Source organism: Podarcis erhardii (genome assembly GCF_964252035.2).
Source record: "Podarcis erhardii genome assembly, chromosome: 3".
Lineage (NCBI taxonomy): Eukaryota > Metazoa > Chordata > Lepidosauria > Squamata > Lacertidae > Podarcis > Podarcis erhardii.
Genome location: NC_138507.1, coordinates 92,380,210 through 92,403,221, shown reverse-complemented (window position 1 = coordinate 92,403,221; position 23,012 = coordinate 92,380,210). Strand labels below are relative to the sequence as shown.

The 23,012-nt window shown below is 44.5% G+C and overlaps 1 long non-coding RNA gene across 1 annotated transcript; it reads left to right on the top strand.

The window, feature by feature from the left end:
- Positions 1–1,567: 1,567 nt before the first annotated feature.
- Positions 1,568–3,113, top strand: LOC309337622. The gene is made up of 2 exons (XR_014154450.1): positions 1,568–1,674; positions 2,937–3,113. It is a non-coding gene; the product is annotated as an uncharacterized lncRNA (long non-coding RNA).
- Positions 3,114–23,012: the final 19,899 nt, after the last annotated feature.

Here is a 23,012-nt window from a genome sequence, read left to right as displayed (position 1 = left end):
ATTTAGATAGGCATTATAATATCCTGGAAATAATAATGAGTGCCAACCGAGCTGCTGTTAAAGGCACAGGAACAGAGACTAGTTAAAATATTGGCTAACTGTTAGTGAAGGTGGAAAAAAAAACCCTCTTAAGGTGAAGAAATAAAACAAATTTTTTTTCTGAATTGCTCAAGAACACATGACTCAGTCTAGAAAGTAACAATGCTATTCCTAATGAAGCATTTATCTAGTTTATGATGTATACCCCTATGCAAAGGGCCAATGTGGGAGGGAAGACACCACTAAAATCCCATTTAATATGGTTTAATAGTGTTATGCTTTGAGCTGCGATAAACAGTCTCCCTGAATGAGCCAAAACAATAATAAACTCACAGGGTCTTACTCTGAGCTGGAAGCTCAGTGGGAATTATTTTTTAATTAAGGAGAATTTGTTTCAGTTTAGCATGGAGCAAATACTGGTGACATGTTTCTGATTAATAAGCTAAGGGTCAATGTAGTCGTAAGCAGACTCCACCTGCCTGCATGTGGCTATTAGCTTGCTTTGGAGAATATGAACATGCTGATTTGTCAGTCTTCTTAGACATGCTACCAGCATTATTTTTCTGGCTCATTCGTATGCAAACAAAGTGTAAAGATGAGCTGCTTAGTGGATTGGCAGGAAGGTAGACCTTGAAATGTAATTGTTGGTGATACCTTCCAAATAGGGAAGTATGGCACCTTATGTGGCGGTGGAAATATGGTTCACCAGTCAAACTTTCTATTCATACAAGGTTGTAAATAAACCTTCAGTGCAAAATATCTGGGAGCTCTGTCTAAAGACACAGCAAAACAAAACACAAGCTACATATTTTCATAGTGCATCAAAGGTAGTAGGGAAAAGAACTTACTCTGGAATATTTCTGGTGTGAAACGTTTTGTGATATTTGCTGGAAGCTACAGACCATGCAGATTGCTGCTTGTGCCATGTGACCATCCCAAGGGTGGATCAACTTAAATGTGGAAGTGTGTGAGACAATCCTGATAGCGTCAAGAGCACAAACCATCCTGAATGTATATAAAAAGCTAATCTGGAAAGGCCCTCTACCTTTAAAGCTCATTCAACACATGTCACCCACCCAAGATTCCTGGCCACTCTAGTTTGCTTAGAGTTTCTGAGGATGGAAACTCTGAGAGAGGTAAGTTACGCTGCCCAGAATTCCTGGAGGGAATGAATGTGCTTCCTAAGTCGGGCATCCTAAGTCAGGTATGATTTTTCAATGTGAGTATTCATCTAGGCTAGGTGAATGGAATGTATGGCCTATCTTTAGATTCAACTTTTAACCTATCTCAAGTGCTTTATATTCCTTGTACCTGAGTTATTCCTGTCTTAAATTCCCCAGTGTGATATAATCAATTATAAACTCTATGAGCATGAAGAATGGGTGACTGTTGGAATGAATGCTGATTCTGCCTAAACTGTTGAAAATAGTGCTGTGGATGTATTTTTTTCAAATAAGAACTGTGCCTTTTACATCATCATCATCATCATCATCATCATTAAGTAGCAGAGTAACATTAGGTAAGAGCAACCTTCCTTGCAAGTTGTACGTTAACAGACATGCCAGAAGAGGTGTGATTGGCTGAAATGGCACATTCCAAGGCAGCTGTCTCCCCTGAAAGGACAGTAGCATTCTGGTAAGATCCCTTCAAATAGGTAAGATCCCTTGCAATCTTGTCACATGCCAGGGAACATTAGACGAAAAAGAGGAAGCCTTGCCCTTCTGAGTGAAACTTTGGACATTTCAGGACAATAGTGACTTTGGAAAAGAATGGGAACCTTTTACAACTTATTTGCAGAAACAAAAAAACAACAACCATGGACTCGTTGGCAGGATTTAAATAAACATTTACAACTTGATTTACAGAGAAAAAGAAATATAACAGGTGATAACATAGTATTATGTACAAACAGCAGAATGTAACATTTGATGTAATAAACCAGAAATGGAAAATCAATAAAAATTATTTTATTAAAAAAAGAAACTTTGGACATTTCAGCTTTAATTAAAACAAGGTAGGCTGTGTGGGAGTCTGCTTAATTGCAAGCCAATCTGGGATGGAAACCCCAAGCAACAGTGATACTCAGAGAAGCACAGAGGCACTCAAAAGAGCTGCCAAACACGCAGTGTGTGCCACTCATGATCCACCAGGACTCTGTGAGCTGCTAAGGTTCCTGATGGTGCTGGCAGGCTTGCCAGGTCCCCCATGAGTCATCAAGCAAGTGCTGAGCAGCTGCTTGGGGAAGGGAGTAATTCATGGGAAGCCTGTCTCTTGTTGATGACAAGCTGTGCTCTTGCTGTTCCTAAGGGCAAGTACTGCCTCGCTCAAGACACTGGGGATTTGACAAATCCTGTAGCAAGAGAAAAGGCAGAACAGTCAGGGGCAGTGAAGATACAATTGTCCCGGAGTTCAGAGAATCTCTTAAACAATTAAGCTGTTTCTTGTTTTGGAACAGGACATAAAACTGGCTCCAGATTCATGTGGACCTCAAGGAAAGAAACTGTTGGTAGGGACAACCAGTCTGCTTTTGCAGGTTATTTAATTCATGTCTATTTTATCCCATTTCTAGGTTGATCTGCCATTTAAGAAAAAAGTTCACACACAAAATCACAATAGCCTTGAATGCATTCTTCGTAAAATAGGCGTTTTTGTATGCATTCTATCATAACACACACACACACACACACACACACACACACACACATTTTAACCTCAAATACAGATTTCAACATGTATTTTACTACTTTGTGGAACTGAAAGTTGTATCACAGAATCCAAAGAAGTATAAAAAAATCAAAGAACAACTGTTTAGTCCACAAAGAGTGAATCAGGTTGTTTCACTTAAAAATGAGGAGAAAACCCTGTAGCTAACAATAGTTCTACCTCTTTGTCCCTAGATATGTGAGAAAATAAGACTGCCTCTGAGAATGTGCAAAATGCTTTCCCTACTGTGGTGTAACCACAACTGGCCTCAAAACATCTAAGAATGGATGAGGGAAGATATTTCCAGGGACAAGGCTGGTACTTCCAGACAGCACTTGAAATTTCTTATTAAACTGATACTTGTAGACCAAGCTACAGATTACTATTGATAGTATGCATGGAAATCTCAGTCCAAGCTTGCACACTAGTAAGGAAGAGGGCAGAGACCCATGGTGCGTGCTGGCAAAACCCTGACCTCGCTACTGCATGGTGCTGGGCATGACAGGTCAATTGCAGAAATAATAGTGTAAAACATTTATTTGAAAAAGCACCACATAATGGCTATGCTCCACCCTGCACAGTTGGAGACAGCTTCTGAATACCAGTTGCCACAGGAGGGAGGAGTGTTCTTGTGCTCAAATCCTGCTTGCTGGTTTCTCACAGGCATTTGGTTGGCCTCTGTGAGAGCAAGATTCTGTTGTACATTATACTCTTATTGACTGATTTTACATGTGTTGTCACCCAGCTCAGCCATCACACAATCCACCTGTAAAAATTTAAGCTTCATTTCCTATACTTTGCAGTACCAGCAGGATCAAATGTTGGACTTAGACTGAGGCAATATGAGTTCAAATCTGTACTTAGCCCATAAACTGTGTCTGTTGCCACAATAACAGGTTTATTGTGAGGGTAGAACTGGGAGCCCCAGGTGTCACCCTGAGGCCAAGCTCCTTAGCAGAAGGGGGAAGAGAGAAATATACCCAGTAATGTACTAAAAGTGGGATATGGAACACAATACCTCAGATGGCCAGCCATTGTTTTGGGTTTTATTTATTTATTTTATTTATGGCCTTTGAATGCTGCTCCCAGGGTTGCCAAATTCCTGACACCCACAAAGTTGTTGAGCTTTTTAAAGGATACCTAATGATTTTAAGCTTTTTGAGCTGTTTCCATCATGTTGCCATACATCTGTGTTTTCATTTTGCCAATTTGGCAAAATTCCCCCGACGCCATTTTTACACCTGAAAACCAGGACCAGTGCTGGATTTACATATAAGCTAAACAAATTTAGCTTAGGGCCCCACTCTCTTGGGGTCCCCCCCAAAAATTAAAGGAAAAGTACCTGGATGTGCATTTCCAAAATATAAGATAAAAAAATAAATGAAATGAAACCTACATACAGCAATAGTATTTTGTGTTGTGTAGGCTCCCATGAGGGATGTGGGTGGCACTGTGGGTTAAACCACAGAGCCTAGGACTTGCCGATCAGAAGGTTGGCAGTTCGAATCCCCGCGATGGGGTGAGCTCCCGTTGCTCGGTCCCTGCTCCTGCCAACCTAGCAGTTTGAAAGCATGTCAAAGTGCAAGTAGATAAATAGGTCCAGCGGGAAGGTAAACGGCATTTCCATGCGCTGCTCTGGTTCGCCAGAAGCTGCTTCGTCATGCTGACCACATGACCTGGAAGCTGTACGCCGGCTCCCTCAGCCAATAAAGCGAGATGAGCGCCGCAACACCTGAGTCAGCCACAACTGGACCTAATGGTCAGGAGTCCCTTTACCTTTAGGCTCCTATGATGTAAGTAATGGGCCCCGCCTGCTGGCCTGCTCCCTAAAATATCACTGGTTTGGTCATTTCTGTATATAAGGTGCCTACATTCTACATGGACTAATTGCGTGGCAACATGTGCAAATGGCTTTAGATACCTATTAGTTCCATAAATTACCATATAGCATATATTCAACACAAAAACAGAGATAATTTGTTGTTGACAAAGGACAGCTGGACATATAAAGGGCCCCATTACATTCAGTAGCTTAGGGCCTCATCAAACCCGACCAGGACATGTTCCTGCTCTCGTAACACAATGTTCTCTGGGCAGCTTGCAATAGATAAGCATGAAAACAATTTAAATGCAAAATAACATATAAACCCATCAAATCCAAAGCAATATAAACACATCAAAAGCAAAACTCCACACACTTTCAAACTAAAAAAAACCCAAAGATTTGACCCACAGATAGGCATTCATCCCTTGTCCCCAGCTGCTGGGCACCTCATTGTAGCCAGATGGTTACTCTGGATAAGGAACACAGGACGTGGCCCCACCCCAGGTGTGGTGTGGCTGGGGAGGTAGGGGAAGAAGGGTGTGTGGAATGGGAAGAGTCTGCATTTGAATCCCCAGACCTGAGATTCTGCTCCCTGCCCCCCCCACTGCATTAGTGGAAGGACATATCAGTGATAACCTATCACCCTCTAGTATTTGAACATGTTAATTTCCCAAACAAGGGGTATGCGGGAAGGGATCTATAAGTCCTAATTTCATCGATGATATATAATTTGTCCTCTTCCTCCTTGGAGCGGATCGTTGCAGTCGACAACGCTAATGCGAATGTGTCTCTTGTTCAATAGAAGGATTCCTTTTGAATAGCAAGTAGGCTATTCTTCCTTCGTGTTGACCTTGTTTTTGGAATACTGATAAGGTCTGGCATATTTCTAAGCTCCTCCCATTCATTTCAGGATTCATTTCTCCCGTTTTGCTTGGGCTTCATACATGCTATTACTTTAAAGCGCATTCAAAGCATCTTCTGCCCTCCACCTGAGTTCTGGGCACTGTCATTTGTTAAGGGTTGATGTGAATTGTAACTATGTGAGCGGTCAACTACAGTGTCCAGAATTCTTTGAAATGTACTTTGAACGTGCCGTAAAATTACAGTTGAATACACAGCCGTCCTCTGTAGCTACTGTATGTCAGCAGAATCTGAAAGGGCTTTATTATGTTTCCCTTTCCTTGACATCTACACATGTGCATTGTTCTTCATGGCATTTATTTCTTGCTTTGTCCTTCCTGTAGTCAAGAGTTCTGAGCCTTGCTCCAGTGCAAACATTTAAGGACTGGGATTTATTTTTGAACAAATAAAGCCTCCCTTTTTGACCAGCTTCACATTTACACCAATGGGGTCTCGACTGGCAATGGCTGATCAGGAAAGTGAGTTTCAGGTCATGGCAGATAGCTCAATAAAAATGTTAACTCAGGGTGTCACAGCTGCAAAAAGGGCAAGGTCTGTGTTAGGGGAAGAGATTGAAAATAATACGGCCAATGTCATAACGATTTTATACATACCTATGGTGTGGCCACAGTTGGTATACTGTACACAACTCTGGTCTCTGCATCTCAAAAATGATAGCGTTACAGCTGGGAGATGCCTAAAAGGGCCACCAAAATAATGCAGGGACTGGAGCATTTCCCCCTTGGAAAATGCACAATGTTATAGTTTGGAATAAAAGGTGTGTAAATTGGGACACGAAAGAAGTTTATAAAATGTGTGATTTTGAGAAACTGGACAGAGCTGTGGTTCTCCCTCCCTCCCTCCCTCCCTCCCTCCCTCCCTCTCTCTCATAACAGTGTTGTTGTTGTTTAGTCGTTTAGTCGTGTCCGACTCTTCGTGACCCCATGGACCAGAGCACGCCAGGCACTCCTGTCTTCCACTGCCTCCCGCAGTTTGGTCAAACTCATGCTGGTAGCTTCGAGAACACTATCCAACCATCTCGTCCTCTGTCGTCCCCTTCTCCTTGTGCCCTCCATCTTTCCCAACATCAGGGTCTTTTCCAGGGAGTCTTCTCTTCTCATGAGGTGGCCAAAGTATTGGAGCCTCAGCTTCACGATCTGTCCTTCCAGTGAGCACTCAGGGCTGATTTCCTTCAGAATGGTTCCTTCAGAATAGTTTGATCTTCTTGCAGTCCATGGGACTTTCATAACAGTAGAACCTGCTTTTTATGATGATAGGCATGGGGTGACTCAGAAATACAACAAACAACCCCCCACCCAATGATAAACTGATGGTGTGGCCTTCAGCCTCTCTGCCCACTCTAATGATTCTTTCTCTACATTGCATGGTCATTCATAACCTGTCCCATCACCTGCCTGCTCCATCTTGTCCTGAGATGCCTTTTTCCTCCTCCAGATCTCTAGCTCAAGGCCATCACAGTAAATGTGGGCAGGTCTTCTGGGGTGAGATGGAGGCAGGGCAGGTGGAAAAGGCAAGCGTAGGCCCATGGTAGAGATCTGCCAAAGCATCTGAGCAACAATATTTCACTGAAGTCATCTTTCCATGACTCTCGAAGGACAGCAGAGGCAGAACATGCTGTACATTTGTACGATGTGCTGAGCTATTAGCAATATTTATAAAAGGATTCCAGAGGGGAAGAGGCTGATTAAAGACGATGTCGCTTGCGGTGCAGCTCATTGTTTTGAAGGAAGCCTGCAGTAGGTGGGTGGATGTGTGAGGGGGAAGGACTGATTGATGCAAAATGTCCCTTCTTCCCAGGGTAGATTCCCCTCCACACTCATATACCGATAATGCACCATGGAATGTGCATTTGATTTTGTCCTGTACAGCACAATCACTGTGCAGTGCTTATTATTCAGTAACAATAGCCAACTAATGGTCAAGGTTGAGAGAAATGACTTTCAGGCCAGAAGAGCATGAGAAAAATGGGATCAGATTAAGGCCTCTCTAGCTTAGTCTGGGTGGCGCTGTGGGTTAAACCACAGAGCCTAGGACTTGCTGATCAGAAGGTTGGCGGTTCGAATCCCCATGACAGGGTGAGCTCCTGTTGCTCAGTCCCTGCTCCTGCCCACCTAGCAGTTCGAAAGCATGTCGAAGTGCAAGTAGATAAATAGGTACCGCTCTGGCGGGAAGGTAAACGGCGTTTCCGTGCGCTGCTCTGGTTTGCCAGAAGCAGCTTAGTCATGCTGGCCACATGACCTGGAAGCTATATGCTGGCTCCCTCGGCCAATAAAGCAAGATGAGCACTGCAACCCCAGAGTCGGCCACAACTGGACCCAATGGTCAGGGGTCCCTTTACCTTTACCTTTAGCTTAGCATATTGGGGGTGGGGAGGGCTTGGCCCCCAGGAGTTGGCACCCCCGTCCACAATCATCTCATAAATTCATAATACTAGAACCTAGTATTATGGATGCTAGGATATTGCAGTGAAGCTGAATGTTGAAAGATTCAGGATAGACTAAATACTGTAAACTATTTCCACATGCGGTGCATAGTTCAACTATGGAATTTGCTCCCACAAAAAATAGTGATAACCACCAACTTGGATGGCTCAAGTAAAGGATTGGACAGATTCATGGAGGGTACAGCAATCAGTGGCTACTACGTTGTCTATGTTCTGCCTCTGCTGTCGGAGGTAGGATGCCTCTGAGTACCAGTTGTTGGGAATCACAAGTGAAGTTGCCCTCAGATCCTGCTCAGGGGCTTCATGTAGGAGCATCTGGGTAGTCACTGTGAGAACAGGATGCTGGGCTAGATAGGTCTTTGGCTGGATTCATCAGGGCTTTCGTTATGTTCTTCCAGATTTCTGTGCAGACATCAGCCCCAGCAATCCCTTGTTTTAAATGGAAGTTCTGCTCAAGAGGATTCTTCTGGCTTCACTGGGACCTCTTCACTGTTCTCCCTGTTGCATGTGAACAATACTTGAAACAGAATCTCACTCCTAAAAATGAAGTGCTCTCAACAAATGATGCTCAAATCTAAGGACTTAACCAGACAAAAAGTTTGTATGTGTAGTCAGTGCTTTTTCTTTCTTTCTGAGGGGACGCAGGGGTACTCATACCCCTAAACATTTTGTGAGTGTAAGTTTGGCCTCATTGAGGGGCAGTATTTCAATATGAGTAGGAAAATGAGACTACCCCTAAACATGGGTTTTTTATATAGAAAAAAGCACCATATGTAGCACTGTAACTCAATACACACGATCTGTTAAATTTCTGAAGTGTAGGTTCTAACCAACAGAGCTGTTAACCTAATGGCCATGGCACTCCATCCAGTTTTTAAAAAGAGTTGGCCTGTTGATGCAATGTTGGTAGCTAGAGAGAGAGAGGAAGTGGAAGTGGAAATGACTTTTTTTTCATACATTGCTTTGATTGTGTGGTTAGATTTTAATTGGATCATCTGGCTGACTTGGATTGCTTTCAGGAGCTTTAGATGTGATATGATATTTTAAAGGACTGTAAGAGCACTTCCAGACGGCTGCTTCCCCCGCGATGGCAGAACGAAACAGGAAGGGAGGGGAAGAGATGCACTTGGGTTTTGTACCACAGTTGATTGTGTCACCTTTGTGGATCTTCCATTCCGTTTGGATTAGTAATAAGCATGGGGATTACAGTTGTCTCCTATTGGATTGAAAGTGCTAGACATGTTGATGCTGTGCTCCTGAAGCTGTTCTTCCAGAAGCTTCTATGTAAAGGTCCTCTAACAGAAGAAAAATGCAAATGGCTGTTAGGACTTCCTTTCAAACCCAGCTTCATCAGCTCCTTGCATGGCAAAGCCTGCAGTTGTTGCCACTACAACTCTGAACTAAACAGCACAGGCTCCCTTGCAGGACTGAGTGGGAGAATGCAAAAAATAATAATATTGCAGCTACTACATCTTCAACCATGGGGACAGATGTGTCTTTTGATGTGTACAGGCATGCTCATTTACATCCGAAGTCTATTAGTCATTACCTGGAGCAGCAGTTGGATCAGGGCCTTAGCTCACTGTGGGTTGTTTTTAAATATTTGGAAATTTCCCATAGATTCTAGAGCAGGGGTGAAAACCAGAGTGGCCCTTTAGATGGTCACCAACTCCCATCAGCCCCAGCCAACATGACCAACAACACAGTCAACAACCAGGGAAGATGGGAATTGTAGTCCAACAATATTCGGGGCCTAGGGTTGAAGAGCACTGTTCTAGATCTTCTAAATCTTAGACCTGATTTCCAGAGGTAATCTCCCAACAACTACCAGGGGTCAGCAAACTTTTTCAGCAGGGGGGCTGGTCCACTGTCCCTCAGACCTTGTGGGGGGGAGGGGCAGACTATATTTTGAAGAAGAAGAAAAATGAATGAATTTCTATGCCCCACAAATAACCCCGAGATGCATTTTAAATAAAAGCACACATTCTACTCATGTAATGAGGCAAGGACAGAAGGGCTACCCTTATGCTATTCATATAATCAGTTATCAGTAATCAATATATTCACATATGCTCACACATAATCAGGGCTTACAGTATTTTTATAATCCATTTTGAATCAAAGGAAAGCTTTGCCTTAGCTAACTGCAAACTGCTTGGAACAGCAACTTTAGAACCGACCTTTCCCCTAGAAAACATCTGTGTACCCTGAACAAAGGGGAAGACATGAATCAGAGACACTGGTACAAAATCCCCCTCAAATGCAGGCTAAAATAATCCACAAGAACAGGAAGGCCCAAACCACCAAAACTCCAAAACTCCCTGTTCTGTCAGAACTGGGGAAAAGGTCAGATTGTGCATCATTGTGCATCATTTGTGCAGACAACGGAAAGCAGAAGTTGGGAACAGAACTCTGCGCTTGACCAGGAGCCGTAAACATGGCAAGAAGCACGCTAATTGGCTAATTTTCGCTGGCGATTCGTGACTGTCTCATGATTGTCTCATGATCTGTGATTTGCTGTGATTTGCTCAGGTATAAAGACCTCAGGATTTCTGTCTCTCGGGGTCCCAGTTCTTTGGAAGAGATTCCAACTGGGTCCTTATTGCTCAGCAATAAAACCTCACCTTCTTTTTCTCCAAAGCTGTGTCTGCCTGATCCTTGTTCACTCTAAGTGGGTACCTACCTTACTTTCACGTGCTTCAGTAAAAACACCAGGCAGGCCCCACCAATAACCCAGAGATGCATTTTAAATAAAAGGACACGTTCCTTTTTGTTGTGCATTAGTTTAGTGATGTATAATTTCATGGTTCTTCCTTACTGGTTGCTCTGCACACCAACTGTTCTCTGGTGTATGCTATGAATTCAGAAGGAAAGGTCCAGGAATTAAGAAGTGGGTGTTGAGCTATTGGTAAGTGCTTCCTGGTGATTGATGGACTAGCCCAGGGGTCAGCAAACCTTTTCAGCAGGGGGCTGGTCCACTGTCTCTCAGACCTTGTGGGGGGCCGGACTATATTTTGAAGGGGGGGAAATGAATGAATTCCTATGCACCACAAATAACCCAGAGATACATTTTAAATAAAAGTGCACATTCTAGTCATGTAAAAACATGCTGATTCCTGGACCGTCCCCGGGCCAGATTTAGAAGGTGAAAGAGCCAGATCCGGCCCCTGGGCCTTAGTTTGCCTACCCATGAACTACACCATCTTTTTCCTAACATCTATCCTATCTCCCAATAGTTAACCATCGTTGTCTACCAAGTACCATTTTAAGCTCCCCTCTTGCTACATGAAATGCCAACTCACCCTAGGCACTATTCATTCTCCATTTGAAATCCTGTTTCAGATAGGCGCCTCCTTTCATTTACAGACCCAATTCCTGCAGGGTGAGAATGTTATAGCTATGAAAAATGAACCAGCTCATGCCAGGTATCCTGTGAGAGCTGTGGAAGAACTGACAAAAAAACACTTTAAATCAACACTGCAAATGGGGGATTAGAATGAAAAGGTGACTAGAAACTGTATTGATTATTGCATAGGAAAGACAAATGTTTGTGATTTTCTGTTTGTTGGAGGCGTGTTTGTTTTAATGCCAAAATTTATATGGGGATTTTCTAGGCAAGTATCCCTTTAAATCAAGGTTATGCTCCTCACACCCTGCTTCCCTGTTAATTGACTATAGCTCTACCAGCTTGGCTTCAAAAGACAGGGGAAATGAGCCAACCCCCTTATCACACCATAGCCTAGGCCTCTGTAGGTGTATGCAAGTTTTCTAGTCTCATTTTACTGAACCTCTGAAAAAAAACAACCCATTAAGAGATTGAGCCATTGCTGCAGAGCTGTTGCCATCCTCCTTCCTCTGCATCTCCCCCCTATTTTCTCCCTAAAAAACATTTTTTTAAAGAAAAAAGTTTGAAGTTACTACAACTTTAAACTCCCCCACAGCAGATCATGACAGCAGCACGGATACTGTCACAACTGCCCTAATCAGAGTGTCCCACTCTGAGGGAAGGACTTCCCCCCTTACAGGTTCTTCTTAAAGTGAGGGGGAGGGGGAGGTGAGTTTTGGCAGGTGGGAGGAGCTAAGAGATCATAGAATCATAGAATCATAGAGTTGGAAGAGACCACAAGGGCCATCGAGTCCAACCCCCTGCCAAGCAGGAAACACCATCAGAGCATTCCTGACATATGGTTGTCAAGCCTCTGCTTAAAGACCTCCAAAGAAGGAGACTCCACCACACTCCTTGGCAGCAAATTCCACTGTCGAACAGCTCTTACTGTCAGGAAGTTCTTCCTAATGTTTAGGTGGAATCTTTTTTCTTGTAGTTTGGAACCATTGCTCCGTGTCCGCTTCTCTGGAGCAGCAGAAAACAACCTTTCTCCCTCCTCTATGTGACATCCTTTTATATATTTGAACATGGCTATCATATCACCCCTTAACCTCCTCTTCTCCAGGCTAAACATGCCCAGCTCCCTTAGCTGTTCCTCATAAGGCATCGTTTCCAGGCCTTTGACCATTTTGGTTGCCCTCCTCTGGACACGTTCCAGTTTGTCAGTGTCCTTCTTGAACTGTGGTGCCCAGAACTGGACACAGTACTCCAGGTGAGGTCTGACCAGAGCAGAATACAGTGGCACTATTACTTCCCTTGATCTAGATGCTATACTCCTATTGATGCAGGCCAGAATTGCATTGGCTTTTTTAGCTGCCGCGTCACACTGTTGGCTTATGTCAAGTTTGTGGTCAACCAAGACTCCTAGATCCTTTTCACATGTACTGCTCTCAAGCCAGGTGTCACCCATCTTGTATTTGTGCCTCTCATTTTTTTTGCCCAAGTGCAATACTTTACATTTCTCCCTGTTAAAATTCATCTTGTTTGTTTTGGCCCAGTTCTCTAATCTGTCAAGGTCATTTTGAAGTGTGATCCTGTCCTCTGGGGTGTTAGCCACCCCTCCCAGTTTGGTGTCATCTGCAAATTTGATCAGGATGCCCTTGAGTCCATCATCCAAGTCATTGATAAAGATGTTGAATAAGACCGGGCCCAAGACAGAACCCTGTGGCACCCCACTAGTCACTCTTCTCCAGGATGAAGAGGAACCATTGATAAGCACCCTTTGGGTTCGGTCAGTCAGCCAGTTACAAATCCACTGAGTGGTAGCATAGTCAAGTCCGCATTTTACCAGCTTCTTTACAAGAATATCATGGGGCACCTTGTCAAATGCCTTGCTGAAATCAAGGTAGGCTACATCCACTGCGTTCCCTTCATCTACCAGGCTTATGAGGAGGCCAAAATGACTTTAGGCTGCCCTTGGGATTATTGCAGGTTCTTCCAGGTCCTCAGTTGAAGTTCTCTCATACCTCTTCCTCAGAGGAGGCCTCCTGAGGGTCCGTATTGGGCGGGATTCTGACAACAATCCTTTGGAGACTTGAGATGTCTTTTTAATTATCCCCTCTGTCGATATAGCTGGAATTCCTAGCAGCCTTGTTGTAGGACCTGGGGAAACCAGCAAGGGATACCTCCAGAACCTTTGCATAGAAAACAGCACCCCTGAGCTGTGCAAAATTTGCCTCTGGACAAGACTTTCTAATTCTGAACAGAGGGAGCCATAGAAACTCACATTTAATTACACAAGTCATTAAAATGGATTGAAATCTGCTTATTTTGAATGCTCTTACTTCATTTGCATGCTTTTCATCTGAGCCCGGTGTTTGTGCAGAATCTTGGAACGGTTTGATGGCAGTCGAAGTGCAAGCGAGTAGGAGCATATGGTAGGAGAAGATGCCATGAAGTAGGGGAGGAAGAAAGGATGGCTCATCCTATTTTTATGCTCTTCCAGGCCCAGCAAAGGCTCCACCAGACTGATTAGATTCTATTGCTGTTTTGCAGTGGTTCTATTCCTTCCTAGAAGGGCAAGCCCAGAAGGTGGTGCTGGGGGTTTTTTCCTCTTTTTTTTCCTCTTTATGATTTTTGATGTTGTTTGTATTTTTGATGTTTGTTGTTTGTTGTCTTTTTATCTTTTGTAAAACTTAATAAATATCAGAAGGTGGTGCTGGGGGGCTCCTGCTTGATGCCATGGCCATTGGCCTCAGGGTTTTGTTCTGTCACCCATGCTATGTAACATTTACATGAAACCACTGGAAGAAGTATTCCAGAATTTCAGGGTTCAGAGTTATCCGTATGTTGATGGCACCCAGCTCTAGTTCTCCTTTCCACCTAAATCTAAGGAAGCTGTCTCGGTCCAGCTGGGAGCCAGCATGGTGTAGTGGTTAAGAGCGGTGGACTTGTAATCTGGTGAACCAGGTTCGCGTCCCCGCTCCTCCACATGCAGCTGCTGGGTGACCTTGGGCTAGTCACACTTCTCTCTGAAGTCACTCAGCCTCACTCACCTCACAGAGTGTTTCTTGTGGGGGAGGAAGGGAAAGGAGATTATTAGGCGCTTTGAGACTCCTTAGGGTAGTGATAAAGCAGGATATCAAATCCAAACTCCTCCTCCTCCTCCTCCTCCTCCTCCTCCTCCTCCTCCTCTTCTTCTTCTTCTTCAGTGAGGGTCAACAAACTGAAACAATCTAGGCATAAGTGCTCTTGGTCAGTTGGAAGGCAGAACAGGGAATAATAATTCAGCCTGTGCTGGATGGGGTAACACTCCCCCAGAAGATACAAGTTCACAGTTTGGGCGTGGTCCTGGACTCAGCCCTGAGTATTGGATGCCCAGGTCTTCCATGGTGGTCAGGAGTGCATTTGCACAGTTAAAGCTTGTGCACCAGCTGCACCCATTTCTTGAGAAGCCATTTCAATGGAGCCCAGCGGTGGAAGAGTGCAGGGATTTTGCAGCCGCAGAGATAAGAAAAGAAGAGTTGTTTCTGTTGTGTGTGGAGGAGGATGACTTAAGCACACTGCAGAGTTCCCAAAAAATAGACCAGAGGCAATTGCTAGAGGCAAAAGCAGAGCTTTTTGAAGGCAAATGGGCATAATGGTCACAGATCAAATACATTCAGGATTAGCATATGGAAAGAAAACTTCTAGATTATGGTTGCACGTTGAAGTCCCCCAGGCCACCCCAATAACTCACAAATCAATTTTTGTTTAAGGTTTTTGGCTTGAATTTGGCCACAACTTTATTTAAATATACACACGTGAGTGGTTGCTTAGGCATTGGTTACGACTATCTGTCCTTCCCCCAGGGACAGAACTGACCTCCGGATTCCAGCGGAAGCCAGTCAGGGGGACAGAACTGACTTCCGGATTCCAGCGGAAGCCAGTATAGGAGAACCATATGGGGAGAAATGAAGCTGAGCATCAGTCCCTCATCTCTCACCCACATGCCCCCTGGGGCTTGCACGGCCCAAGTCCGATGCCAGGGACTAGGACGAAAGGGATGGCAAGCCCCTGGATTCCTTTAACGGAATTCCCTTTCCGCACCACCATTGGAGGGGTAGGCACTTACCCCTCCACCAACCAATTTTAACCAATGCCTAACTGCCAACCTTACAAGTTGTGACTATTTGCTACGCAGTAGCAAAAACCAAATGGCAACAGCCAATCAGCCAAATGCACAAAATTCCTACCAGGCCCCTGCCCCAAGGCAGACGACCCCATGACAGGCATAGCAAGGTCAGAGGACAACGAACCCCCCCCCCTTTTCAGGGAGGGTGGGTGGGTGATCCGGTACACGCAGTCCAAGAGAAGGCCTCAGGCTGCGAGCCCTGCATTTAAGACCTCTGACCCCTCCCACACTTTAGCAACATAACATTCTCCCCAGCAACACTCCCTGCCCAATCACAGCATGTGGCCAATTTGCCCAACAACAGTGGGGTGGCCTTTTTGGCCCCCACCGCAACACGTGCTCTCTATTATGGAGAACACGCTTTACCAGATGTCCCCGTTCCTGGGGACAGTCCCCAGATTTACAAATCTGTCCCCTGACAAATCCATCCCCGGAATGTCTCCGGATTTCATTTAATGTCCCTGGATTTATATTTTAAGTGTTGTAGATTTATTAGTAGGGAATGAATGTTGCGTGATTGGTTCAATGGCACAAGACACATCATATGGCGACTTTCAGTGAGGCAACATGGTGGCCGCCACGGCAGTGAGCAGCTCCTGAAGCTACCAGGCTGGCTCCAGGCTGCTGAGACTGCCGCTGTCACCGCCACTACTGAAGGGGAACCAGGGATGGCCAGCACGTCAACTGGGGGAGCCACTGACTCCCCCATGACCCAAATCAAGCCGGGAGCAAGAGCACCTGGCCACCTGGCAGACTGCCCAGCAATGATCCGGGGCCAGGAAAACCCCGGAGCCAACACAAAAGGAAAGGGGAGAGAAGAAGGAGGACAGAGAAAGAAGGAGAAAAAAGAAAGAAGCCATGGCCGACCCATGCTGCTGCACCACTGCTGAGGAGGAGAGGTAGGAGAGCACTGGGAGGGCAAGGACAGGTGGCCGAGCACAGGCCCAACCTGAGCCTACCTCCATGGTGACTAGTGCTCCAAGAGAGCAGGCCGGAACCCAGAGGAAGGCCATGTGACAGAGGAGAAGATATTAAAAAATATATTAAGAAGTAATAACTTTTCCCCCCTCTTTTTTTTAAAAAAAGTATCCCCGGATTCATTAAAAAAATCTGGTGACCTTATTCTAGAACATTCTTGAATTAATCAGAATAGGAAAGATATCTACACATCAGATCAATGCTTTCTGTACTGAGAAATGCAAACTGACAGTTCCATTGTCCGGAGAGGTTACTTCTTGGTTCGCATGGAGAAGCCATTTTCAGTGGAGCCCAGTGACTGAAGCATTCCCACTCTTCCCCCTTGCACAAATGTGGGGACCCTCAGACCCAAGAGTTCAACCCTCCAGAATTGGCCCTCAGAATCGCCCCAGGCCATACGCTTCATTGGCCCTGCTTTGCACTCTGAATGTTTTTCATTGCTTAGAGGTTTTTGAAATATCTTGCCAGATAGGAAGATCCCTCCTCCCCTTCCCCTGTGCATTGGTCCAGGGAATTTCCCAACCCCTCCAAGACAATTTTGGGGGTGAAGGCGGCACACAGAGGGAGGGGGGAACTCTGTTGCACAGGGGCTTCCACTGATGGGACCTCGTAGTTGAATTCATCCTTAAACAGTATATCAGTGCTTTGAAATAAATAAGCTCTTAAATAAACAAATGCTTTTTCCCTGGCTGGAAAGAGTCCATGAATGCTGATCATGCTTCTTGTTTCTCTGGATGGATGGAGAATAGAGAGTGGTGTGTGAAAATGTGTAGAAACTAGGCTACTATTCACATTAGCTGCTCTGCTCACCACTGGCATGTGGCCCTCAGAATGTTACCCAGAGGGAAATGCGGCCCTTGGGCTGAAAAAGTTCCAACCTCTCCCATTATGTGTTGATTTAGCCCAGAAAACCCAACACCTGAATAAGGCGAAAATTGCCTTTGGAATTAGTTCGCTGTGCTTCAAGAAAATCCTTGGGGCATCTGGGTTTTTCCCCAGCTGGTGTTTGTATGAGTCAAGATTTCCTTTATGAGTAGATGTAGGAAATTCTGAGCCTGACATTAAATATTCCCTTAAAAGGGGGGAGGTGTGCAGTGGGAGCTGGATTTGAGTGACGATAGTCAATTAGAGCCTTTTACCGGAAAAAGTCTATTAACTAAAGCAGTGACATTTCCTTTTGTTGAAAGCTGGTATTTCCAAGACTCTGCGATAAAGGCTAATAGGCAGTAATCTAAGAACAAAGGAACAGAGCCTTATGCAACCGTGTTCCTATGTATTTATCAAAAATTTCTTCTGCCTTATGGCTGAATAGTAGTATTAAAGTTCATCTCACCTAGAAACTGTGCAGTAAAGTGAAGGAGTCTGGTCCAAGTCTAAAGTGCCCATGGCTGTTATTTTCAAAGGTTTCTGTTTGTTCATATGCGTAGTTTTGCTATGACTCGTCCTGACAGTCACCTTATCTTGTGTTGGATACAGGTGCAGAGAGCTCCATCACACGAGGAGGTCAGGGTTCTAGTCAAGCTAGGATTCTTTTCTCCTGTGGAGGAACCCTGTGCCCATACTTCATCTGTGCGTGCATAGAGCCTCTTCTCATACATGCCAGTCAGAGAGGCACATTGGTGGTGGGGGTGAGGTACTGCAAGCCCCCCTCATGCACTGGATGCATGGAGGGGTAATCCAGGGGCGGATTTGGGTCTTTCAAATTTCAGCGGCACTCTGCACAAGCCCAAAATTTGGCGCCTCCTGCCTCTCTCCTTCTGTTATGCTCAGGTCTCTATGTCATAGTTGTGATGCCCTGCAGTGCCCCCTAAGCTTGGCACCCAGTGCAGCAGGACCAGTTGTGCTGTCCTAAACCTGCTTCTGGGTAATCTGAAAATTACAATACTACCTGGAGATGCTGGGGATTGAACCTGGGAACTTCGACATGCACTCTGCCTGCCTCTGGTTTACAACATCTATGTTACTGAAGCTGCGTACACACTACACCTTTAAAACACATCCCAAGCACATTTTCCTCTGCAAAGAATTCTGGGTAATGTAGTTTACCCTTCACAGAGTTACAGATCACAGCAATCCTTAACAAACTACAGTGCCCAGAATTCTTTGAGGGAAAGAATGTTCTTCGAATGTGCTTTTAAATTATAATGCTTACATTGTTTCTGATGGATCTCGGATCTTGGGATAAGTTGAATCAAAAGAAAAGAAACATAAACAGAAGTATCTGCAGAAGCCAAAGGCTATGTATTCCCCATGACCTTTCCTCATAATGCCAAAAGCCTCCCACTATAAGCAGGAGATTTAAATGCCAGAAGCAAAGAAGCCAAAATACTCTCCTTCCTATGTCCAGTAATACTTCTGCAGCATCCTTGTGCATCAGTGCCACTGTTATATCAAAATGTTAATTGGTCAAGATTTCATCTTTGCTCATCAGTGACTGGATTAATTAATCCTTATCCAAGTTCCTCTGCCAAGTTGCATGGGCAGCCAGCCAGACTGTGCAAAGCAGAGGCATCATTATCAAGCATGCAATGGGTCAGAGACCGCAGAAATTTTGTGTCTATGGCCTACTTTTCTCTGACAGACTTTAACATACATTAGGCCATGGAAGTGGTCCCACAAGATGGAGAGACAGCAACCCACTAGGATGGCTATAAAAGGGTTAGACAAATTCATGGAGCTATCAATGGCTACGAACCTTGATGTTATGCGCTGTATTATGGAAGACCTGAGCTTGTTGTGGGCCTTCCTCTGAAAACATGTTTCTGATAACAGGTGGTTCTTCCTTGAGACATGAATAAAAAGATGTCTGAGTTGTGTGGAATTATGGAATGAACTCCCAGTTTTGCCCAGTCTGTTGCTAAAACATCTAGGGATTTAAGGACCCCACTAGAGGAAGCCCTGCACAAGAACTTCCACTTGTACAACAGGGATTCCCCACTGTTTTTTCCCACTGTGCCCCCCACAAAATTGGCTCTGGTGGGTGGGGGGGGTCAGGAGAACAGAGGGAGGAGAGGGGGGAATCATTCCATCTGGCAAGCTGAGCTCCTTGAACAGACAAAACATTCATAATAGCTGATGCCGAGCTCCCCCTGTATACTGCAATTTTTGCAGGGACGTTATCCATAGGACATTTTTTGTGCGGAAATAAGAGGTGGCAGGAAAGGATGGGAGAAGTAAAATGTCACATTTTACAGAGCAATCTTTTATGAGGATTGCTCACATGTTAGACTGAACACAGTCACAATCTGTAGCTGCCCAGGTGCAACATGTAGTGTAGTGGTTAAGAGCGGTAGACTCGTAATCTGGTGAACCGGGTTTGCATCTCCGCTCCTCCACATGCAGCTGCTGGGTGACCTTGGGCTAGTCACACTTCTCTGAAGTCTCTCAGCCCCACTCACCTCACAGAGTGTTTGTTGTGGGGGAGGAAGGGAAAGGAGAGTGTCAGCTGCTTTGAGACTCCTTCGGGTAGTGATAAAGCGGGATATCAAATCCAAACTCTTCTTCTTCACTTGTTGATCTGCACAGTTCAAATGGATGCGTACACAAGTATACATTATGCACATTGCATGAGACCTGTGAATAACGGGATGAGTGCACAGCTTAACTATTTGTGTGGACAGGTATGTTGATCAGTTTAATGTGACCTGTGAACACACACACACACACCGTTCTCTGCATAAAGAGGAGAAAAAGTTTGCTTAAAATGACAATGCCTTCTAAAGCTACACTTGCAGAGAAAGCAAATGACTAGTATAGGGCTGTCTTGTTAGGCACTAGTAATCTCTTGTTCTCTCTTATTAAGCACCTTTAGTAAGTAAGAAGCTCTTTGCCAGACTTGAACATTTTGTTCCGTTCTGGGCACAGTAAATGTGACAGATATAAGATGTGGCTCCCATTTTGCAAATTTTCTCCAAGGGGTGGGAAAGAAGGCCTGTTGGGATGACCTTGGCGTTGTTTTTAATAAATATTCTTTGCTAAGGGCCTTGAAATCAAGTTGAGAAAAAGCAACAAAAAACAAACAAATAACAACGGAGAAGGGCTTTAAAAAAAATGTGCCAGGTGAATCCTCTCAAGGTGTCTATATCACTCCATTTCCATTCTGTATGTAGTTTTGGAATCACTACGCAGAATATGCTTGTGCATCGTTGTATAAAGGCACACATATTGAGGATTGCTACAAATAAAACCAGAATGTTTGGTTGCGAAAGGGTTTTCTCTTTTTCTTTTTAAAGGCCGATAGGTAGACTTAAAGGATGGGCTTTGCTCAAGTTGGAGGTCCGATTGATTGCCAACTTAGGGTCCAGAGAAAAAATTATTTTAGCTCTGGGTGGCTTGTGATTGTGGGTTATGGCTTGATCTGGGGGGTTTCAAAGCAAGACTCCAGGGACTAGGCTCCAGCACATGGGTAGGCAAACTGAGGCCCAGGGGCCGGATCCAGCCCAATCGCCTTCTAAATCTGGCCTGTGAATGGTCCGGGAATCAGCGTGTTTTTACATGAGTAGAATGTGTCCTTTTATTTAAAATGCCTCTCTGGGTTATTTGTGGGGCATAGGAATTCATTCATTTTTTTATAAAAAAATATAGTCCAGCCCCCCACAAGGTGTGAGTGACAGTGGACTGGCCCCCTGCTGAAAAGGTTTGCACATGTCTCCTGCACCACCACGTCTGCTAAAGGGATCTACAAGCTAACTTGGATTACCCAGAGGTATCACTTAGTCTGCATTTTTGTTTTTAAGTTGTAATCATTCAATTTGTTTTTATTATTGCTTGTAAGCCGCTCTGAGCCCGGCCTTGGCTGGGGAGGGCGGGGTATAAATAAAAATTATTATTATTATTATTATTATTACTACTACAAGTATTGCTCACAAGCTGACTTAGTTATACTTCTAGCCTGTTGCTATTTTTGGGGTGGGGTTCAGCCACATGCTGGTACATCCCAATTGTGAAATTTCAGTTGATTGGGAGGTCAAACCAGCAATGGACCTGCTTCTCCCAAAAGATCAAACATTTTGTGATAAAGAGAGTGGTGAGAAAATGCACTCGACAGTGTTATAATACAAATCTGCTTGACAATTTCCCTCGTTCATTTAGGCTCTAAAACATGCCTGCCTGCCTTCCATAGCATCTTTTAGGTCAACTGCTTTGCCAACCTTGTGTCCTCTTGATGCTTTCGATTTTGAAGTCCAAAACATCTGAATGGCATCACTTGTGCTGTTTTAGATATTTGAAAACTGCTGTCACGTCCTTGTCTGCATCATGTTTTTTCTCTGCTGTGCACACTTCTTAATTCTAGGATTTCCTTTCATGTGTACACCCTAGGGGTTCAAAACCTGGCATTATCTTTGGGCCTTCCGTCTGAATTCTTTCAGTTTATCTATATTGTTCTTAAAACGTGGTGATCAAAACTGGACACAGCATCCCCACAGACTGCTTTCTTCTGATGCAGATACTCTGGTTTTGTGAAAGTTCTGAGGCCTCATAAAACGATGTTCCGAAGGCAGGCAGGAGTCGGGGAGGGAATCCATTTTGCAAGAACTGAGAATCGCTGGCCACTTTCATCCTTTAATCTTCTGAATGAAAGCAGATGGGGTTCAGTGGAAAAACAGACAGGATTCAGTTTAGCCCTTATAATGGAAGCTGGATGTACGGCCTGTGATCAGATGCCTACCAGCACTGTGGGTGGTGGGCACAGAGATGAGTGATTAAAAATTATATCCATTTCAAAGGGTCGAAAGCCCTGGTGATGATATTGAAAGAAGCAAAGCCAAAAGGAGAAAGAATCTTACATCAACCAGTTAAGGGGAGGGAGCTGAGGGACCTTTTCTGCTGAAGATCAGGGTAGAATCAGAGAATCATAGGACTGTAGGGGACCTTGAGGGTCATCAAGCCCAACCCCTGAAATGCAGGAATCTTTTGGCCAATGCAGGGTCTGAACCTGAGATTAAGTGCCTCATGCTCTAGCGACTGAGCTATAAATAATGCTTTAAATGAATAAATAAAAATGGTGCCACAGGAGAACAGGATACTGTAGCAAATGCAGGATCAGGTGCAGGAAGAACAATGGAAATGGCATAGGGGGGGGGGGGAGAAGCTACTTTTCGTTCCCTAGCAATATGCTAAGCATTTAACTTTCTCTTGGGTCAGCTGCTAGATCACAGGTTATAGAGACATGCCTGCTGTGTATGAATGTATACCAGGGATGACAAATGCCTGCTGGTTTTCTTAAGGAACCATTTACAGTGGTACTGTAGAATAGATTCTGAGGAGCAGCAGCCTCCAGTTAGCAATTTTAAAGGATTAGTATGAAGCACCTGTAACTACATAAGGAGGCAGTCATAAGTCCCCTCTGATGACACAGTTAAACTCAGCAGTTCCCCATTTGCAGTGCTCAAATGACCAGCCCCCTGACCTTTTGCCATAGCTCCCTTTTCTGCGGAGGACACAATTTAGCTAAAATTGTAGGGAGTAAATTCTGAGTCCAGTTTCACCCCCTCCCCACAACTCAGTCACAAAAAGATGGCACAGATTTGCATAAAATTTGCATATGCTTTGTGTCACATGCAAATTTGTGTCCCCTTTTGCAAGTGGAAGGCCATACACATAG